General features: G+C 39.7%; 1 pseudogene; it reads left to right on the forward strand.

Annotated features, from left to right (window-relative positions):
- Window positions 1-258: 258 nt before the first annotated feature.
- The window catches only part of LOC128048131 (E3 ubiquitin-protein ligase MARCHF6-like), a 37918-nt pseudogene continuing 17554 nt past the window's right edge, over window positions 259-20622 (forward strand).

Below are 20622 nucleotides of genomic sequence, written 5' to 3' on the forward strand. Positions count from 1 at the left end.
CCCTAAAGGCTAGGAACTGGATGTGAGATGAGGAGAGATGATGCCCTGCTATTTTTATAAGCCTTGAATTTTTAAAACTATATATGTACAAATATCATTCTAATTTTAAAATAAAAGTTTAGAGAGGCAAAACAAAATTGTAATGATGTTATTAAAAGATCTAAAATGGTCTATACTGTCTATACACCTTTTTTTTTTTCAAACTACTGTGTTAGCTTTCTATAATTCTTAGAATTTTCAGTCATTTTGAGGTCAGCCATGCTACTTGCTGCTCTGCCTTTCAACGCTGCTGGGCATCACCAAAATAAGGCTCCAGTAGAAGGAAATGGTGCTGAAAATGCTGCCCCTGACCAGCATGCTAACCCATCAGGCAAGAAAAAAGTGGTGGGGGAAAATCCTGATGCCAGGATGACCAGCCGGAAGAGAGGAGGAGAACAAGGAGGAAGACAACATAGGTGGGGAAGACATACCTGATGCCACGTGAACTGAAATGCTTTAAAACGGGACTGAGCTACAAAGAGTTTTTACATGGGAAAGAATGCTAAGAGTAGAGGAATCATTAGTGTTTCTAGAACATGTCATCTGGGTGGTGTCTTTAAATACACAGTACAGTCCTGTTTATGCATTTTGCCCTGACCACACTGGTCATTTCTCCATTGTTAGTTTGGGATTTGAAGAACACATCCAAGCATCTCATTTTGAAGGCCTGATACAACCATAACTGGGTATATACTTTTATTAATAAAACTGATACTTTATCATGGCTGGCAACACTTGTTAAATTTCATAGGTCTCCTCGCTTGCTGGGAGTTAGCTATGGTGGTGTTAAGGTGGCAGAAAAGAGTGTTCCTCTCATCATCTGTGGCTGGGGACTGGGTATCTGTTCCCTGGAAATGTCTGATGCGACTCTGAAAGCTCATGTTTTTGCATTAACTAGTGGGAGAGGTGTCTGTTTTCTGGCTTGCCTCCTTCATTCTGTGGCTGAGATGGGTACTTCAACCTGGTGTATTTTGGTTTCTTAAGAATCTGAATGATCTAGATTTTAATCCAGTACAAGAAATGATTCACTTGACTCTATATACATATCTTCCAAAATTTATTTTGTCAGTCACTGCCTTTGGGTCCATGTCTGCCTGGTGCTTTCGCTACCTATTTAGTCTATTGCCTGATATACTATATACTATATATACTATACTCAGTCTATTGCCTGATTTTTTGTCCACACAGTGTCATGCTCTACAGTGATGCTCAGTGACTGTACTGTCCCACGAGCTGCTTCTGCTTCAGGCCGCCTTACCAGCATTAGTTGAACAGGGATGGATGCAGCTATGGCTGAAGGGGACAGTGTCAGCAGAGACTCTTACTGTGGGAAGCTTGCTGGATCTTCATTCCTATTTGTTGGAACCAGGAAGAAAATGAGAACTGTGCAAACCAACCAGTGAACAATAACCAGCGTGTCTGAGGTAGCAACACTACCGCTGTGGTTGGGGAAGGTGTGCGTGCAGCCCACCTAGCCATACTTCAGCAGGGTGGGTCTGCTGGCTTTCAGCCTTGCATAGGCCTTCAATTTTTCCACTTGGATATTTTTGTTGATTATATTCATATGCAATAACCTTACTGATCACCAGCCTCATCTGCCTGACTCTACCAGTATTTGCTAGGCATCAGTTAATGTCATTTTGGACGGGGACTGCCAAATCCATGAGCTCTGCACAGCTGCTTATGATTTCTACATTTCCTAGCTAACCATAAGGGCTGTGATGGTGCTGGCAGCATAGATGCCACACTGATGCAGTGACCTTGAGAAGGGTAAAGGGTAGAGTCCTGAGGACTTTGATAGCTGCAGTGCTGCTGGCTGGAGTTGTCCTAATTCTGGGGCTCCTGTTTGAGCTGGTTATTATTGTTCACCCAAGGCTTCCCTTGGCTCAAACTCCTCGTTTTTTCCCACCACAGGACCAGGCACTTGGAATCCTGCATACCAAAATCAATGCAGCTATAACACTGATGGGTCCTCAATGGTACTTGAAAATTGCAATTGAGCTGGCTTAGGCAAATGGCATCCAGAATTTTGACCTTCACTATAACGGTCAGTGCCAGTGATCTCTATGTTCTTGCTTTCCCTATGTGTACCTTGTATCTGGCATTGTTCCTTTACTAGGTGTTACTGCAGAAATGCAAAACTTGGTCTACAGGCAAATTTACCCATTTTTACTGATGGTCATGGCATTGATAGGAATCTTGTCCTTCCAGATCTGCCAGTTTAAGTCCCTTTGTGCATGTGCATGCTCAGTTGCTCCGTTATGCCCAATTCTTTAAAACCCTATGAACTGTAGCCCACCAGGCTCCTCTGTCCATGGGATTCTCCAGGCAAGAATACCAGAGCGGGTTGCCATTTCTTCCTCCAGGCAATCTTCCCAACCCAGGGATCAAACCCGCATCTCCTGTAGCTCCTTTACTGGCAGGCGGATTCTTTACCACTGAGCCCACTGGGAAGCCCATATGTGCCTTTATGAACATATTTAAAATGACAAGTACCTTGTAGGCCAATACCTTGTGAACTATGAACGGAAATCTGGCAAACAAGGCACCTCCGCAGTCGTCCTAAGAACAAAGTGGTTGTATTAACTACCCTGACCTTCCCCTTGTGTTTATGTGCCCTTTTTTGTGGACTCTTCTCTTCAGAGATTTTTCCCAGTGACCTCTCAGCACTGTTTTTAAGTTGAATGTATCTGACTTGTGTTCTCAGCATTCAGGGAGCAGCAGTAGGAGGCTCTGCTGCCCTTCCTGCATCTTCTGACCTCACTGCTGTCTGAGGTCTATATATGTGTAAATAGAATTTCCTGGATACTTTAAAACCTCGGATTAAACAAAATGTGCCTTGTACATTTTTAAACAAAATGTATAATTTAATTTATTAAATCTGCTTGTTACTTTTTAAAAAAACACCTTTCTTATAGCACAAGTCATGAGCTGATACAGTATGCAATTCACTGGAGAAATACTCTGGGCATGTAGCAATTCTAAAGCCTAACTGTTTAAAACCACTCTATAAACACAGTATTTTATTTATTCATTTCCCCCGAAGAATATATATTTGGGTATATTTATATAAAGGCTTATATTATTTGTAACTCTTGGATCAAATCCAAATCTTGACATTTCGAATGACTAACATTTGTAAGCACCAGTGATGGTAGATCTGAATTTAAATAAAGTCCAAGTGTCAAATGATACAAATAGACAAACTGAAAGGCTACTCATGGAAAAATATATAACAGTACTAAATATGCAAAAGAAAACAGGAAACAATCTTATCTACAAGAACTGTACAACTTGCAGCTTTTTAAAAGTCACATTCTTGTGGGCACAAATTCACCAACTAAATATAATCTAATTAACATATTCCTTCTACACAGCTGAAACAAGAACTTCATTCCAGAAAAAGAAAATACTTCAAAGCGCAAGATTAAAACCATGAGCAACTACATCAGAACCTACTGAATTTTTTTTTAATTAGTAAAGTTCTTTTCATATAAAGATAAAAACTATGAGACCTGGTTTTCTTTTCAGCAGTATGAAGGAAAGTTATGACCAACTTAGATAGCATATTAAAAAGCAGAGACATTACTCTGCCAACAAAGGTCCGTTTAGTCAAGGCTATGGTTTTTCCTGTGGTCATGTATGGATATGAGAGTTGGACTGTGAAGAAAGCTGAGTGCTGAAGAATTGATGCTTTTGAACTGTGGTGTTGGAGAAGACTCTTGAGAGTCCCTTGGACTGCAAGGAGATCCAACCAGTCCATTCTAAAGGAGATCAGTCCTGAGTGTTCTTTGGCAGGAATGATGCTGAAGCTGAAACTCCAGTACTTTGGTCACCTCATGTGAAGAGTTGACTCACTGGAAAAGACTCTGATGCTGGGAGGGATTGGGGGCAGGAGGAGAAGGGGACGACAGAGGATGAGATGGCTGGATGGCATCACCAACTCGATGGACATGAGTTTGAGTGAACTCTGGGAGATGGTGATGGACAGGGAGGCCTGGCGTGCTGCGATTCAGGGGTCGCAAAGAGTCGCATATGACTGAACTGAAGGGGACAAGAGAGAATGAGATGGTTGGATGGCACTACCGACTCGATGGACATGAGTTAGAGCAAGCTCCAAGAGTTGGTGATGGACAGAGGCCTGGCGTGCTGCAGTCCGTGCGGTCACAAAGAGTCAGACATGAATGAGCGACTGAACTGAACTGAATGGACTGTGCTCATCTATAGCTATAGTTGCTCAACTTCATGTGTCAGCTACCTGACAGATTTACAAATAATTAAAAAACTATCACAAAGGTTTAAGAGCGTTAAAATCATATGTGTTATACTGTTTATACTGTGCATCCATATATTCAAACAAGAAATAAAAAGAGCAACCAAAGAAAACCTCAAGCATTATCATACTCACATGTCAGAGAGCATGACAGAAATGCCCATAAGACAAGACTCCTTCACTCAAGGAATCTGGGATTCAGCAGTGCAGAAGAGAGTAAGAAGTGTGTGTGGCAGAGGTGCCAAGACCAAGACAGGAAAACGACTCATGAACAAGACAAAAAACTAAATGACTGAGTACTAAACTACAAAACAAAAGGGTAAAATTAGAGAAAAGGAAGATAACAGTCGCCCTGACAATAAAAGTAGGCACTGAACTGGTCTCAAAGAAGTAGAGAAGCATTTGAAAAAATAAACGAGAAAGGTCAACATCTCTGTCTCTCTTGCTCTCTCTCTCAATGTTACCATATACTTAAAATTTTTCATATGAAATACCAGAGGCAAATGTATGCAAAAATCAAAAAGTAATCTAAAAGAGAATTGCCCCAGAAGAGGGAAAATAAATGGGCCAATTCTCTTTTAGATTACTTTTTGAGAAAGATCAACATCTCTGTCTCTGTCTCTCTTGCTCTCTCTCTCAATGTTACCATATACTTAAAATTTTTCATATGAAATACCAGAGGCAATGTATGCAAAAATCAAAAAAGTAATCTAAAAGAGAATTGGCCCAGAAGAGGGAAAATAAATGAAGTATTAAACAGAGGGAAAATTATCCACAAAGAAAAAAGAAAAATCTTAACAACCATACATGTTATATATCAATAAATGTTCACATTATTTTGATTAGCCTCAACCCATTATTGGAGTTGGAGAAGGAAATGGCAACCCACTCCAGTGTTCTTGCCTGGAGAATCCCAGGGACGGGGGAGCCTGGTGGGCTGCCATCTATGGGGTCGCACAGAGTCGGACACGACTGAAGCGACTTAGCAGCAGCAGGAGCGGCAGCATTACTGGAGGGAAAATGAAACTGTTATAATCTCATTTCCACAGGAAGAGACTGACAAAACAAGTTTAAATGACAAAACTATATGAGATTTTCTGACTCCCAGCCCTATATGTATCCATTACAATACTACACACTATTTTATGTGTTAAGTATTTTACACTGGACTGACTGCATCACCAACCTCAATTTCTTATAACCAAAAACATTAGGATGCTACTGAAAAAAAAAAAAAGAAGCCCATCTTAAAGTAAGTATGCTGTAATACACAAGAGCCAAATGGGTCTCAGTTAAGACCACAAAACTTTAACAACCAGAATGGTGGCCTTTCCAGTAAATTGGTATGTTACTATTCCTCTAGCCCACAGGCCACTCTAATGGGAAGACAAGGAGAGGGTGCTCCCCAAGTAACAAACTTCAGAGCTGCAGTCACAGTCCCATAAACAGAACTTCTTCATTGTTTATCTAAATTATTTTGATTGTATGCTGACAGCTACCTAGAGACCGAAAATCAAAGAAAATAATAAATATAAATGAAACACTATAAAATAAACACAATCATGAAATGTACCAGTTACTATGCCATACAGTTATTAGTTTCAAACTTACAAGGTTTTGCAGGAATCATAGTTAATATTACTTTTTACACCTAACTATGGAGAAGGAAATGGCAACCCACTCCAGCACTCTTGCCTGGAGAATCCCATGGACGGAGGAGCCTGGTAGGCTATAGTCCATGGGGTCGCAAAGAGTCGGACACGACTGAGCGAATTCACTTCACTCACTTCATACTTTATCAATGGAGAAGGAAATGGCAACCCACTCCAGTATTCTTGCCTGGAGAATCCCATGGACAGAGGAGCCTGGCGGGCCATGGTCCATGGGGTCGCAGAGAGTCGGACACGACTGAAGTGAGTAAGCACGCACACCTAAACTAAAATTTTCCTTAAGTTGATAATATCATATTAATTTAAACGGTTATCCATGTACCCAAACCTGAATTAATATTCATCACAAACTGAAAAACACGCATTGGTCAAGCACCTGAGAATCATGACCCCTTACATTCTCTCTCACTTCTTTCTCTTTTCCAACATCTAAAGGCAAAAGAGCTTCACACTCTTCCATTACACTCCTACCTAAAAACCCTGAGCAACACCAGGTCCCACCCCCTTCCGTGGGGATGCACTACTGAATTAACTGAGTATCTGTTCAGGATACAGAAGGGTGTGACTAAGTTTTCTTTCAATATTTTTACCTGTGTTTTCATGTGTGACTGAGAGGAGTAGGGAAAAGGAGTTCTAAACGGAGGCACAAAAGAGCCAAACAACCTTCAGCCCTCTAAGGCAGCTGTGGCACAATACGAAAGCAACATACCTGAAGTGGAAGGGATATAAGCCCAGCTCTGCCACTTAACATTTCTTAGTGAGTGAGTTCTTTCGCTTAGCAACTCACCCTGCCATGTCCAGCCTAACAGACTCTTTGATAATATCCATGCTCTCAAACACCTCCACTAAACAGCCATGTATTTGTGGATGTGTTCAACGGATTACTATTTCTACTTACCTTTGGATAGGGTGGCTCAGACGGTAAAGCGTCTGTCTACAATGTGGGAGACCCGGGTTCCATCCCTGGGTTGGGAAGATCCCCTGGAGAAGGAAATGGCAATCCACTCCAGGACTACTGCCTGGAAAATCCCATGGACAGAGGAGCCTGGTGGGCTACAGTCCATGGGGTCGCAAAGAGTTGGACACGACTGAGCGACTTCACTTTCACTTTCACTTTGGATATATTATATGATCTTTAGCACACATCTTACTGATTATATCTTATATTAACATCTAATAGGCTCATATAAGAACCTATCACCAAGGAAATAATTGTCGTGGATATCAAGAGCAAAACACAAACTGGGATCAGTGTTTTATCAGTAATATTCAGAAAATCAATAATGAATAATAACACTCACTAAAAGTACCTCATTAGCCATTCATAAATTTATTATTTTTAATACTCTGGAAATGTTATCAGTTCATACAGAGAACATGGTCTTTTATGTATTGTTACTAATCTACTTCAATGACTACAGATCATGCTAATTAAATATTTGACCAACAAAATGATATATTCTAATAGGATTAGACACCACTTAATTTTAGTTACATTTCACTAGTAACTGTAAAAAAGGCTATACAAATTTCTATAACTTACCAAAAATTAAATTATACAAATTCTGGGCTTCCCTGGTGGCTCAGATGGTAAAGAATCCGCCTGCAATGTGGGAGACCTGGGTTCCATCCCTGGGTTGGGGAGATGCCCTGGAGGAGGGCATGGCAACCCACTCCAGTATTCTCGCCTGGAGAATCCCCATGGACAGAGGAGCCTGGTGGGCTACAGCCCACGGGGCCACAAAGGGTCGGACGCGACTGAGCCACTAAGCACAGCACAGCACATACAGCGTTTTACTGCTTCCACCACAAAGTTTCATCTAAGAGCTGAAAGCAGTACTAACTTTTACCAAGCAAAAGAATCTGCCTACAATGCAGAGGAGACGCAGGTTTGATCCCTGTGTCAGGAAGATCCTGGGGAGAAATCTACTCCAGTTTTCCTGCCTGGGAAATCCCATGAACAGGAGTCTGGCAGGCTACAGTCCATGGGGTCACAAAGAGTCAGACATGACTGAATGACTAAATTAACAACTCCTCCTTAAATATATTTAATAGACAGTATTAATGTCTTATTAAAGTTATTTCCACTGAAGAATACATATCAGTACTTTCCCAATTGATCAGCATAATTGTAATTGAAGTGTTATTCTAAATTACTGGATAAACCAGAAAGAAAACTAAAAGTTAATTACAGTATCTTGAAATATCTGGGATCAAACCAAATGTTACAGAACTCAAGTAAAACAACAAAATCAAACATATTCTTTGGAGATACGGAACAAAAAAATAAGACTTCTGGAATTCTTATTAACACTAAGACAATAAACTAAATTCTGAAACAATTCCTAGAAGTGTTAATGCCAGAAATGACTCTTCTCCCTAAAGATAAATTTATGCAAAATAAGTATGTCTTAAAAGCCAACTCAAACAGTGCTAAAGTGAAAATAAAAGACATCTGAAGATAACTCTACTATCTCAAAATTTTATTAAAGCACTAGGAGAAAATTTAAGGTTAAAGTAAAAACACGAATCCAAGTAAATATGAAGATAAAAATAAGAGGAAAAAAACTGATGAAACACTACTGGAACAGAAGGGGGAAGAGGATTCTAACTAACCAAAGATGAAAATAACAGGAAAAAAAAAAAAGATAAGTAACTCATGTGCAAAAACATTTTTGGAATCTGCATTGAAAATTAATCATATAGAGCAAGTACTATAAATATGAGGTCCCATCCACTGTACTAAAGCATGAAGAGCTTATATCACATTTTTCCATGCACACTCAATGAAGACTTTTCCTTCACTATAAATCCACAAAAGGTTTTTGTTGGTGCAATTTACTATGCCTATTCTCAGCCCTAGGGATATTTTTGTACCCAATCTCAAATTGGAAATGGGATGCTATCTGTCCTCAAAATGTCGAGTTATTGGCAGAAACATAGTTCCATGTCTAATAAGAACTTTTATGTTCCACTACAAGTCTTTTAAGTGGTATTCTTGTTTAGATGTAACAGAGATCTGTGTATTTTAAAATATAAATAAGAACTTAAGGGATACATTGCTCATTGATATAACACATCTGAACCACCATTACCCATATCATTCCCACCACTGAAGAGGCAAATACTGACACTGCTCCACCACTTGGCCACTTCCTGCTAGCTACTTCTGCCCAAACTCCTCTTAGGAGCCCAAAGGGAAATCTATTACCATTACTGCAAAAGCTCACGATTTGTAGACCACTGATAAATGTACTGAGGAGGATCGACACAACAGAGGCAACTTCTTCACTTATTGTCAGCCACACAATGGGGACTGCCTGTACAGGCAGAAAACTAAGGCCCAACATCCCTGCTCCCTAGTGTACCGGCCTGTATAATCCTTGGGGCTGCAAATATAATGGGACTTCACTCCCATGATTAGGTTAACTTCAAGAAAGTTAACTTATGAGGAGGAATTATCCAAGTGAGCCTGAACTAACCACATAAACCCTTTAAATTTGGGTCTAGAAATGAAAGACAATTTTTAATGGATCTCTACTGCCTATAATCACAAGAGCTGCCTACTCTACCAGCTTTTTAGGGACTTCTGTAACCTAGCCCCAATCCTACCAATACAAAAAGAAAAGAAAAAAATTATATTATCACAGGTCAAATAGTAATGCTTTATCAGAAAGTTAAATATAAGTTTAACTACTTAAGACTCCAAACCTAGCATATTATTAATAATTGTTAGGCACTATTGCTCAGTACTCCTAAAATTCAAGTTTGTATCACATACTTCATTTTTTAAAGACTCCATTCTAGAGAACTACCTAGACTGTGTTTAGCATGCAAGCTAGAGCCCAGCTGATCAATACCAGCAGTTAAGTGCTAGACCACCAGGACAAATTAAGACTGAGGACATTCAATGTACCGTTTCTGCTCTCAAGTTTTCACTAGTTCAGTGCAACTGATATCCTTGTTTTGTAAGGTATCACCTAAAGATTCTAAGCTCTGTACCACATGGAAGGTATTTACTTCACACTTATGAATGCCATTTCTTAATAGTCACTTTTGCCAAAGAGTTTATATACTGAGATGAGAGACAAATTAGGCAAAAAGCCCCTGCTCATTACTGCTCTTCAGCTCCCAAGGAACACCTAAATGCCTAGGGGATTTAGTCCTCATACTGTTACCAGGCAATATTGAATGAAGACCTAAAATCAACAGGCTGGTGTGGGAGAACTTTCTCAGATGTTGTGAGGATTGAAAGTTGGGTTAGCACTTAAAAGATCCTGAGAGTAAGTGATGCCTTAAATTTTGCGCTCCTGGTGCCTCCTTTCTTTACATAGACTCCTGCCCTGGAGCTCAGCCAGGAATACTGCTAAACATCCTACAGTGCATAGCAGAGTTTCCCACAACAAAGATTAAGCTGGCCCAAAATGTTAATACTGCTAAAGTTAAGAAATCTTGGTATAAAAGGAAGAAGGCTAAATTAGAATCCCACCTTTATAATTTATCACCTAAATGACTTTTAGCAAATTATGTAACTTCTCTAAGTTTCCTCATGTATAAAATGGGTAACACGCTCATGTTGAAGGATTTAGGAGGATAAATTGAAATAGAAACCTTTAGACACTTTACAAATGTTTAGTTTCCATTCTTCAGAGTGAGTACAAAAATCTTCTCTATCAGAGATAGAGCCCTGGACCTCTCAAAGATTACTTCAAAATATGAATGACATATGGTACTGTAACTGATTTATTCTCTGAATCTCCAATCAAAGTCTAAGCAACTTGAAGGCAGTTCAGTTCAGTTCAGTCGCTTAGTCGTGTCCAACTCTCTGCAAGCCAGTGGACCCCAGAGTTCTTATCTTATTGGACCTGGTATACTCAGCCTCTACAACAAAGTAAGCACTGAGTAAACATCTGTTAAATGACCAAATGGGCAAATAAGCTCTAAGTTATCTACCCAACATAATAAAGCAGTCATTGCATTGCACAGTGGAAAATTACCAAAGAATATAAAAAAAATAACTCATGTCATGAAGAAGTTTTTAAATAGTAAGAGATATCTAACAACAAAACAAGATATGTAGAGAGATTTAACAATAGGTACTCAAAAAAGCACCTGGGTAAAATTCACATGAACAGCTGAAGTCACAAATGAGTATTAGTGAGATGCATGAAAAATTAGAATTAAACAGATTTAATCAGGGAAAGGCCTGTGTTTAATTAGTATAATCCTTCAGAGTACCTGCTGCTAGTATCTTCCAAAGGGCAATGGTACAATACACTTAAAAGAACAAACGTCAAAACAACAAGTGATATCATTTGTCACCTTAGCAGTACTCAGCTAAATTTCATAATTCAGATGATGGTAGTATATTTTCACAGGTTCAAAGGTCACTTTAAGAAATTTTTAAAAACACATTAGATTTTAATGGAAGTCTACCAAATTCCTGACATCCACAATCCATTTTAACTATTTTAAATGATCTGAGACAGAATAAGACCAAAAAGGATGATGCTCAACTGTCTGAATATGCTGCTGAAAAGCTGAGGTCAAGCATACCCAAAGTGTGTTAGAAGCAATTTTTAAAATGCACAAATTTAACAATTTTTTTTAAACCAACAATTTTAGAAAAACAGTAGTTCCTATCTAAAGTTTATACAAATATAAGACACTGAGTTTGCAAATGTCAGCAGTTTTAAGTTCCCTTTCTGAAGTAATAGTCTCCTTCTGTTTTGCTTGGTATCTTAATTTGCCTTTAGTTTCAAAACTAAGTTTGCCAACACTATTCCTCTCAAAACCTCAGGAATTCCGTTACTAGTTTTAAACTAAATTAAAGGAAAATAGACCCATTCAACCCATGGCAGGAGTATGCACAAAGTGTTTGTTGATGCTCATAAATAGACTGAGAAATTTAGACATGTCTGAAGGACAACGGCTCTATAGTCAACTTTGGTTTGCTCCACCATGGAATCAAATAGGAAGAGAATTATTGCTACCACTTCAAGTGAGACCAGCACAGATACCTTTAAACCAGCTGAGATACAATACACAGAACATTCTCTCTTTAAATCAGAGCCTTAGTGTATGTTTTCACTTCAGAGAAGAATGGTTAGAGTACTCTTTTAAAAAGTACACATAGAGCCAAGACGTTACCAGAATCTCCCCCAAAAACAATGCTAAAAATGCCCTCAACACTGCCCCCCTCAGTTGACTTGACTCCCCCCTCAAAAAAGAACAAACTATAAAAACTTGACAGATGGTTCTCTGTCTTACCACTGGAAACCTTCTTTTCCATTTTATATCCCTAGTTTTCCTAATAATTACAGATATTTTCATACTCAGCCCTCTTGGTGATCTCCTTCAAGTCGTAATTCATCTCAACGCACCTGAAACCCAGGCATCAAGATCCTGTGAAAGGGACTAGTAAAAGAGGAAAGTACTTGAAAGGAAGGGAAAGAAAAATCCCATTTCCTGGCTCCCTCTCTTACCCTGTCCCAGGACTGCAGAGTAGAAACATATGGAAGGAATAAAAGCACCTTCAGTTCAGTTCAGTTGCGTTCGACTCTTTGCGACCCCATTAATCGCAGCACGCCAGGCCTCCCTGTCCATCACCAACTTTTGGAGTTCACTCAGACTCACGTCCATCGAGTCCGTGATGCCATCCAGCCATCTCATCCTCTGTCGGCCCCTTCTCCTCCTGCCCCCAATCTCTCCCAGCATCAGAGTCTTTTCCAATGAGTCAACTCTTCGCATGAGGTGGCCAAAGTACTGGAGTTTCAGCTTTAGCATCATTCCTTCCAAAGAAATCCCAGGGCTGATCTCCTTCAGAATGGACTGGCTGGAATCTCCTTGCAGTCCAAGGGACTCTCAATAGTCTTCTCCAACACCACAGTTCAAACGCATCAATTCTTCGGCACCTTAAGCTCATTCTATTGCTATCTCTCTTTTTTTTTAAGCCCGAACTCATTCATTCCTCCCCAAGCATCACCCTATCTAATTCCTACTCTCCTGTCCCAGGTCATGGAACTCACAAAGGCCTAGATTTTGGGTAGAGTTAGTTCTCTAAGAGAGGATAGCAACAGGATGAATGAATCTCCAGTGTTATAAAGGGTGATTGCAGTATATTGTGATATAACAGGTTACAGACAATTTTTATTGCCAGACCTAATAAGCTAAACACCCATTTTAATGACTTACGGGAGGGTGTGGGGGGGTGATGTGGAGGCTCCTCATCCCAAATTTCCTATTTTTTTAACTCCGCATTTCCTCCACCCCCAGCCTCTAGCCCAGTCTTTTTTAAACAATTCATTTACAAGATAGACGCTACCTATATAAAAGTCAGTGATTGCTAATAATTTACACCAATACACTTTTCACAAAGGTAACAAGTGAAAGCTAGCAGTTTGTGAAACATAAGTATACTATGCTTCAGTTAGCTGCTCAGACATGTCCGACTCTTTGCAACCCCATGGACGGCAGCAGGCCAGGCCTCCCTGTCCATCGCCAACTCCCAGAGTTTACTCAAACTCATGTCCATTGAGTCGGTGATGCCATCCAACCATCTCATCCTATCATCCCCTTCTCCTGCCGCCCTCAATCTTTCCCAGCATCAGGGTCTTTTCCAATGAGTCACTCTTCGCACCATGTGGCCAAAGTTTTGGAGGCTCAGCTTCAGCATCAGTCCTTCCAATGAATATTCAGGACTGATTTCCTTTACGATGGACTGGTTGAATCTCCTTGCAGACCAAGGGACTCTCAACAGTCTTCTCCAACACCACAGTTCCAAAGCACAGTTCAGTTCTTCCGCGCTCAGCTTTCTTTATAGTCCAACTATCACATCCATACATGACTACTTGAAAAACCATAGCCTTGACTAGACGAACCTTTGTTGCCAAAGTAATGTCTCTACTTTTTTAATATGCTGTCTAGGTTGGTCAAAACTTTTCTTCCAAGGAGCAGGCATCCTTTAATTTCATGGCTGCAGTCACCATCTGCAGTGATTTTGGAGCCCCCCAAAAATAAAGTCTGTCACTGTTTCCACTGTTTCCCCATCTATTTCCCATGAAGTGATGGGACCAAAGGCCATGATCTTAGTTTTCTGAATGCTGAGCTTTAAGCCAACTTTTTCACTTTCCTCTTATACTTTCATCAAGAGGCTCTTTAGTTCTTCTTTGCTTTCAGCCATAAGGGTGGAGTCATCTGCATATCTGTGGTTATTGATATTTCTCCCGGCAATCTTGATTCCAGCATGTGCTTCACCCAGCCCTGCGTTTCTCATGATGTACTCTGCATATAAGTTAAATAAGCAGGGTGACAACATACAGCCTTGACATACTCCTTTCCCTATTTGGAACCAGTTGGTTGTTCCATGTCCAGTTTTAACTGTTGCTTCCTGACCTGCATACAGATTTCTCAAGAAGCAGGTCAGGTGGTCTGGTATTCCCATCTCTTGAAGAATTTTCCACAGTTTGTTGTGATCCACACAGTCAAAGTCTTTGGCACAGTCAATAAAGCAGAAGTAGGTATTTTCCTGGAACTCTTTTGCTTTTTTGATGATCCAATGGATGTTGGCAATTTGATCTCTGGTTCCTCTGCCTTTTCTAAATCCAGCTTGAACATGTGAAGTTCACAGTTCACATACTGTTGAAGTCTGGCTTGGAGAATTTTGAGCATTACTCTACTAGCGTGTGAGATGAGTGCAATTGTGCGGTAGTTTGAGCATTCTTTGGCATTGCGTTTCTTTAGGATTCGAACGAAATACTGACCTTTTCCAGTCCTGTGGCTACTGCTGAGTTGTCCAAATTTGCTGGCATATTGAGTGCAGCACTTTCACAGCATCATCTTTTAGGATTTGAAATAGCTCAACTGGAATTCCATCACCTCTACTAGCTTTGTTCGTAGTGATGCTTCCTAAGGCCCACTTGACTTTGCATTCCAGGATGTCTGGCTCTAGGTGAGTGATCACTCCATCGTGGTTACCTGGGTCTCGTAGATCTTTTTTGTACAGTTCTTCTGTGTATTCTTGCCACCTCTTCTTAGTATCTTCTGCTTCTGTTAGGTCCATACCATTTCCTTTATTGAGCCCATCTTTGCATGAAATGCCCCCTTGGTATCTCTAATTTTCTTGAAGAGATCTCTAGTCTTTCCCATTCTATTGTTTTCCTCTATTTCTTTGCAGTGATCACCAAGGAAGGCTTTCTTACCTCTCCTTGCTCTTCTTTGGAACTCTGCATTAAAATGGGTATATCTTTCCTTTTCTCCTTTGCCTTTCGCTTCGCTTCTATTCACAGCTATTTGTAAGGCCTCCTCAGACAACCATTTTGCCTTTTTGCATTTCTTTTCCTTGGGGATAGTCTTGATCCCTGCCTCCTGTAAAACGTCATGAACCTCCATCCACAGTTCTTCAGGCACTCTATCAGATCTAATCCCTTGAATCTATTTCTCACTTCCACTGTACAATTTTAAGAGATTTGATTTAGGTCATACCTGAATGGTCTAGTAGTGTTCCCTCGTTCTTCAATTTCAGTCTGAATTTGGGAACAAGGAGTTCCCAGTCTTGTTTTTGCTGACTATATAGAACTTCTCTATCTTTGGCTGCAGAGAATATAATCAATCTGATTTTAGTATTGACCATCTGGTGATGTCCATGCGTAGAGTGTTCTCATGTTGTTGGAAGAGGGTGTTTGCTATGACCAATGCATTCTCTTGGCAAAACGTTTATTAGCCTTTGCCCTGCTTCATTCTGTACTCCAACGCCAAATTTGCCTGTTACTCCAGGTATTTCCTGACTCTTTACTTTTGCATTCCAGTCCCCTAGAATGAAAAGGACATGTTTTTGGGTGTTAGTTCTAGAAGGTCTTATAGGTCTTCATAGAACTGTTCAATTTCAGCTTCTTCAGCATTACTGGGTAGGGAAGACTTGGATTACTGTGACACTGAATGGTTTGCCTTGGAAATGAACAGAGAGCATTCTGTCATTTTTGAGATTGCATCCAAATACTGCATCTCGGACTCTTCTGTTGAGTATGATGGCTATTTACTATGCTTACAACCAGATAATTAATAAAAAGAAAGAAAATAAATCTGGTTATAAAGAGCACAGCAACAACTAGTGATCATACTTTTGCAAAGAACATATAATACCAATATTCTAACTTCAGAAATCAATTTACCATGAAGAATAATTTGGCAATGCCGATCAAAGTTATAATGCACAGATATTTTTTGGCAGACAAATTTTACTTCTAAAATTTAAAATACTGATTTATTTACACAGGTGTGATATATATATACAATACTCTGCTGAATTATTTATAAAAGCAAAAGAAGCTACATGTCAACCAAAAAGGGAATGTACAGTATATTCAAGACAATGAATACTATGCAACCAATAAAAAGAGCAGATATGGCTATAAATGTAGGAAGAAACTTGCTACAAACCTCAGGGGAGGTTTGTTGCCTCAGGGGAGGGGACCTAGTAGACAGGAAGGTAGGAAATGAGGCCTGCTTTCACAGTAAACCCTTCTGCGGCTTTAAGTTTTAAATCATGTACATATATTACCCTTTTATTAAAAATGAGTAAGTTGAGCCTTTCTGGTGGTTCAGTGATTAAGAATCCACCTGCCAACTCAGGGGACACGGGTTCACTCCCTGCTCCAGGAAGATCCCACAGCACAAGGCAGCTAAGCCGATGTGCTGCAACTACGCCCATGAGCCTAGAGTCCGTGCTCTGCAACGAGAAGCCCACACGATGAGAAATCTTCACACTTCAACTTGCAAGTAGCACCTCGAAGACCCAGCACAGCCAAAAATAAAATAAATAAATGAGTTAAAATTTTATTAAAGAATTTAGACAATTCTCTCTGATCCTCTGATGCATAAACAGTTTTACTTTCCTCATCTGCTGTTTTTGTTCAGTTGCTAAGTCATGTCCCACTCTTTGCAACCGCATGAACTGTAGCACACCAGGCTTCCCCTGTCCTTCACTACCTCCCGGAATTTGCTCAAGTTCATGTCCGTTTAATCAAAGATGTTATCTAACCATCTAATCCTCTGCCACCCCCTGTGCCTCCTGCCTTCAATCTTTTCCAGCATCAGGGTCTTTTCCAATGAGTCTGCTGTTCGAATCAGGTGGCCAAAGTATTGGAGCTTCAGTTTCAGCATCAGTCCTTCCAATGAATAATCAGGGTTGATTTCTTTTAGGATTGACTGGTTTGATCTCCTTACTGTTCAAGGGATTCTCAAGAGTCTTCTCCAGCACCACAGTTCAAAAGCATCAATTCTTCAGTGCTCAGCCTTCCTTATGGCCCAACTCTTATATCCATAAAAGATTACTGTAAAAACCAAAGCTTTGACTAAACAAACCTTTGTTGGCAAAGTGATGTCTCTTGCTTTTTAATTCACTGTCTAGGTTTGTCATAGCTTTTCTTCCAAGGAGCAAGTGTTTTTTAATTTCACGGCTGCAGTCAACATTTGCAGTGATTTTGGAGCCCAAGAAAATAAAATCTGACACTGCTTCCACTTTTTTCCCCATCTATTTGCCATGAAAGGATGGGACTGGATGCCTTGACTTTAGTTTTTTGAATACTGAATTTTAAGTCAGATTTTCCACTCTCCTCTTTCACCCTCATCAGGAGACTCTTTAGTTCCTCTTCATTTTCTGCCATTAGAGTGGTATCACCTGCATATCTGAGGTTATTGATATTTCTCCCAGCAATCTTGATTCCAGCTTGTGAGTCATCCATCCCAGCACTCCACATGGTGCACTCTGCCTATAAGTTAAATAAGCTTATTATATAAGCTATACAATATACAGCCTTGACATACTCCCTTGCCAATTTTGAACCATCTGTAGGCAATGTTAATTAGGACTGAGACTCTGGGCTAGTTGCTAGTGAAGTGAAAGTCACTCAGTTGTGTCCAACTCTTTGTGACCCCATGGACTATACAGCCCATGGAAATCTCCAGGCAGAATACTGGAGTGGCTAGCCTTTCCCTTCTCCAGGGGATCTTCCCAACACAGGTATCGAAGCCAGGTCTCCCGAGTCACAGGCAGATTCTTTACCAGCTGAGCCACAAGAGAAGCCCAAGGGCTAGCTACTAGAGGCTACCAATAGTCAATACACAAGGGTCGAGGGCTCATTTCCTCTTTAGTAAGAATGGGTACAACTATGGCAACTCTGCATCAATCAAAACAAAGTATAACAGGTAAAGAAATAGGTGAAGAATTTATCTTACCCAAGGCAACCTTTATTACAGAAATAAAATTGGATGCAGTGTAATTCATCAGCACTCTAAAACTGCTTTGCCAAAAGGGGGGAAAAAAACTATCTAGTTGAAATTTCTGATTAGGGTCTAGATCTCAAATGGCTACATGCACCAGAAATATTTTGTAAACCTAAGAAGTGCCAAAATCATTAAAATCCAAAAAGGAGTTAAAAAAAAATAGAAGGGGAAGACAAAGTCATGGCCAATGTTTCAAATGTCAAAAGACCATTTAAGATACCATTTTTCTAACAGAATTTTTCTCTTTACCTCAAATTTCCAAGTAATATTGAACACAGCATTGTGTCAGTAATTAAAACTCAAGCAATTGAAAGAAACAATTCAAACTCTGTTTCAACCTTGTTTTTAAAATGTTGTTATTTCATAGGATTTTTGGTTTTGCCACTAGATAAAGAGAACAATTAATGTAACAGCCACTAATACTAATCTGGTTCCTCTGATTCAACTTTATTACAATCTTAGCCTCCAATTATAAAACCAGAAAAATAGGGGAAAAAAACGTTGAAAGGGAGTACATAACACAGTAACATTTAGGAAGAAGATTATTTATTTTTTGTTAATAAAATATCATTTAGGGGGTGTCTTATTAACAACACTATGGAATTTATGACTTGACCATCTCTTCACACAACTATATCACTATGTACAATTTAAATTTTATAGTCTTAACGACTTGTCTTAAAAAAAAAAAAAAAAAGAATCGGGGCTTCCCTGGTGGCTTAGACAGTAAAGCATCTGCCTGTAATGCGGGAGACTTGGGTTTGATCCCTGGGTCGCAAAAATCCCCTGGAAAAGGAAATGGCAACCCACTCTAGTACTCTTGCCTGGAAAATCCTATGGAAGGAGAAGCCTGGTAGGCTACAATCTATGGGGTCGCAGAGAGCTGGACACGACCAAGCGACTTCACTTTCACCGGTGGTTCATTGGTGAAGAGTCCACCTGTCAATGCAGGGGACACGGGATTGATCCCTGGTCTGGGAGGATCCCACATGCAGCAGAGCAACTAAGCCCATGTGCCACCACGAGTGAGCCTGTGCTCTAGAGACTGGGCACAGCAACTACTGAGCCCTTGAGCTGCAACCACTGAAGCCCAAGCACCGTAGAGCCTATGCTCCACAAGAGAAGCCACCACAATGAAAAGTCCGTGCACTGCAACAGAAGAGAAGCCTGCACACTACAACTAGAGAGCAGTTCCCGCTTACCGCAACCAGAGAAAAACCCATGCAGCAACAAAGACCCCGCACAACCAATAAATACATGTATTTTTAAATCACATAATGTAGCCCAAAGGTTTGTTGTCATAACCAATTATCCTCTACAACTCTAAAATATATTATCTCAGTAAGTGAAAGATGCTAGCTGGCATATCAAAAAATTCAGTATATTCCTTTGCCATATTCAAACATTCAGGCTAATGCCAAAAAAGATTAAAAAAAAATCACAAAGCAGAGTTATACTTAGGAAGGGAGGAGGGAAAAGTGCCTTAGAATTAATATGTGGAGTTTACATATCTTGACATTTACAAAGAAAGTGGAAAAGAATGTTATCAACTGACAATTTTCATTTTTGTTCTGTATTACTTTGTATTTACTAGTAAACTATTTACTATGGCTAAAGAGTGTCCAAGGCACTTAATAAACAACTCAACAGTACTACTTATCATAATATTAGTTAAATCATATGAAAGTTACAAGTTAACAACTATACAAATAAACGTTTAAATTCATATCAATGGTTTTCAATCCTGAGTTGAGTAACATCTAGGGTAGAACTGAAAGGTTTTTATGCTATTTTTAAGATTTAAAGGGCCTGACATACTGTCAGAAATATAACTTTTTACACTAATTATATATGTATATGTGTACATATATCCTTTTCTTTAAATTCTAATGGCTCTACTGATGCTCCATGAAATAATGATAGGAATAAAGATGATTGTTTAGATTCCAAACTAAGAATGAAATTTAACAGAAGAAAGAGCAAAGTTTATGTCTGCTCCCACTTCATTTTTCCCTTTTACATTCTCTTACTTCAGTTACCTCAGCAGTTACAACACTGCAAGACTTTAGTCTTGTTCTCACATACACAGAGTCAATATAAGATAAAAACAAACAATTATAAGCCTAATTTTCACCTAGGGATGCACCTTCATTTTTTAGTTAGTACAAAAGAAACATTAAGAAGAAAAATGAAAGAAGGGCCCAAGATGTGGAATAACTGTAAAAACACTACCCCAAACATACCCAAAGAGCACTCAAGGATATTTAATGACTGGGTAAACAAGACAACCTAAAAAGCATTGAGCACCTGCGCAGGAGGTAAAAGGACATGCTACATTTGAGCTTCATGCAGACCTAG

This window comes from Budorcas taxicolor, chromosome 5 (assembly GCF_023091745.1).
Source record: "Budorcas taxicolor isolate Tak-1 chromosome 5, Takin1.1, whole genome shotgun sequence".
NCBI lineage: Eukaryota > Metazoa > Chordata > Mammalia > Artiodactyla > Bovidae > Budorcas > Budorcas taxicolor.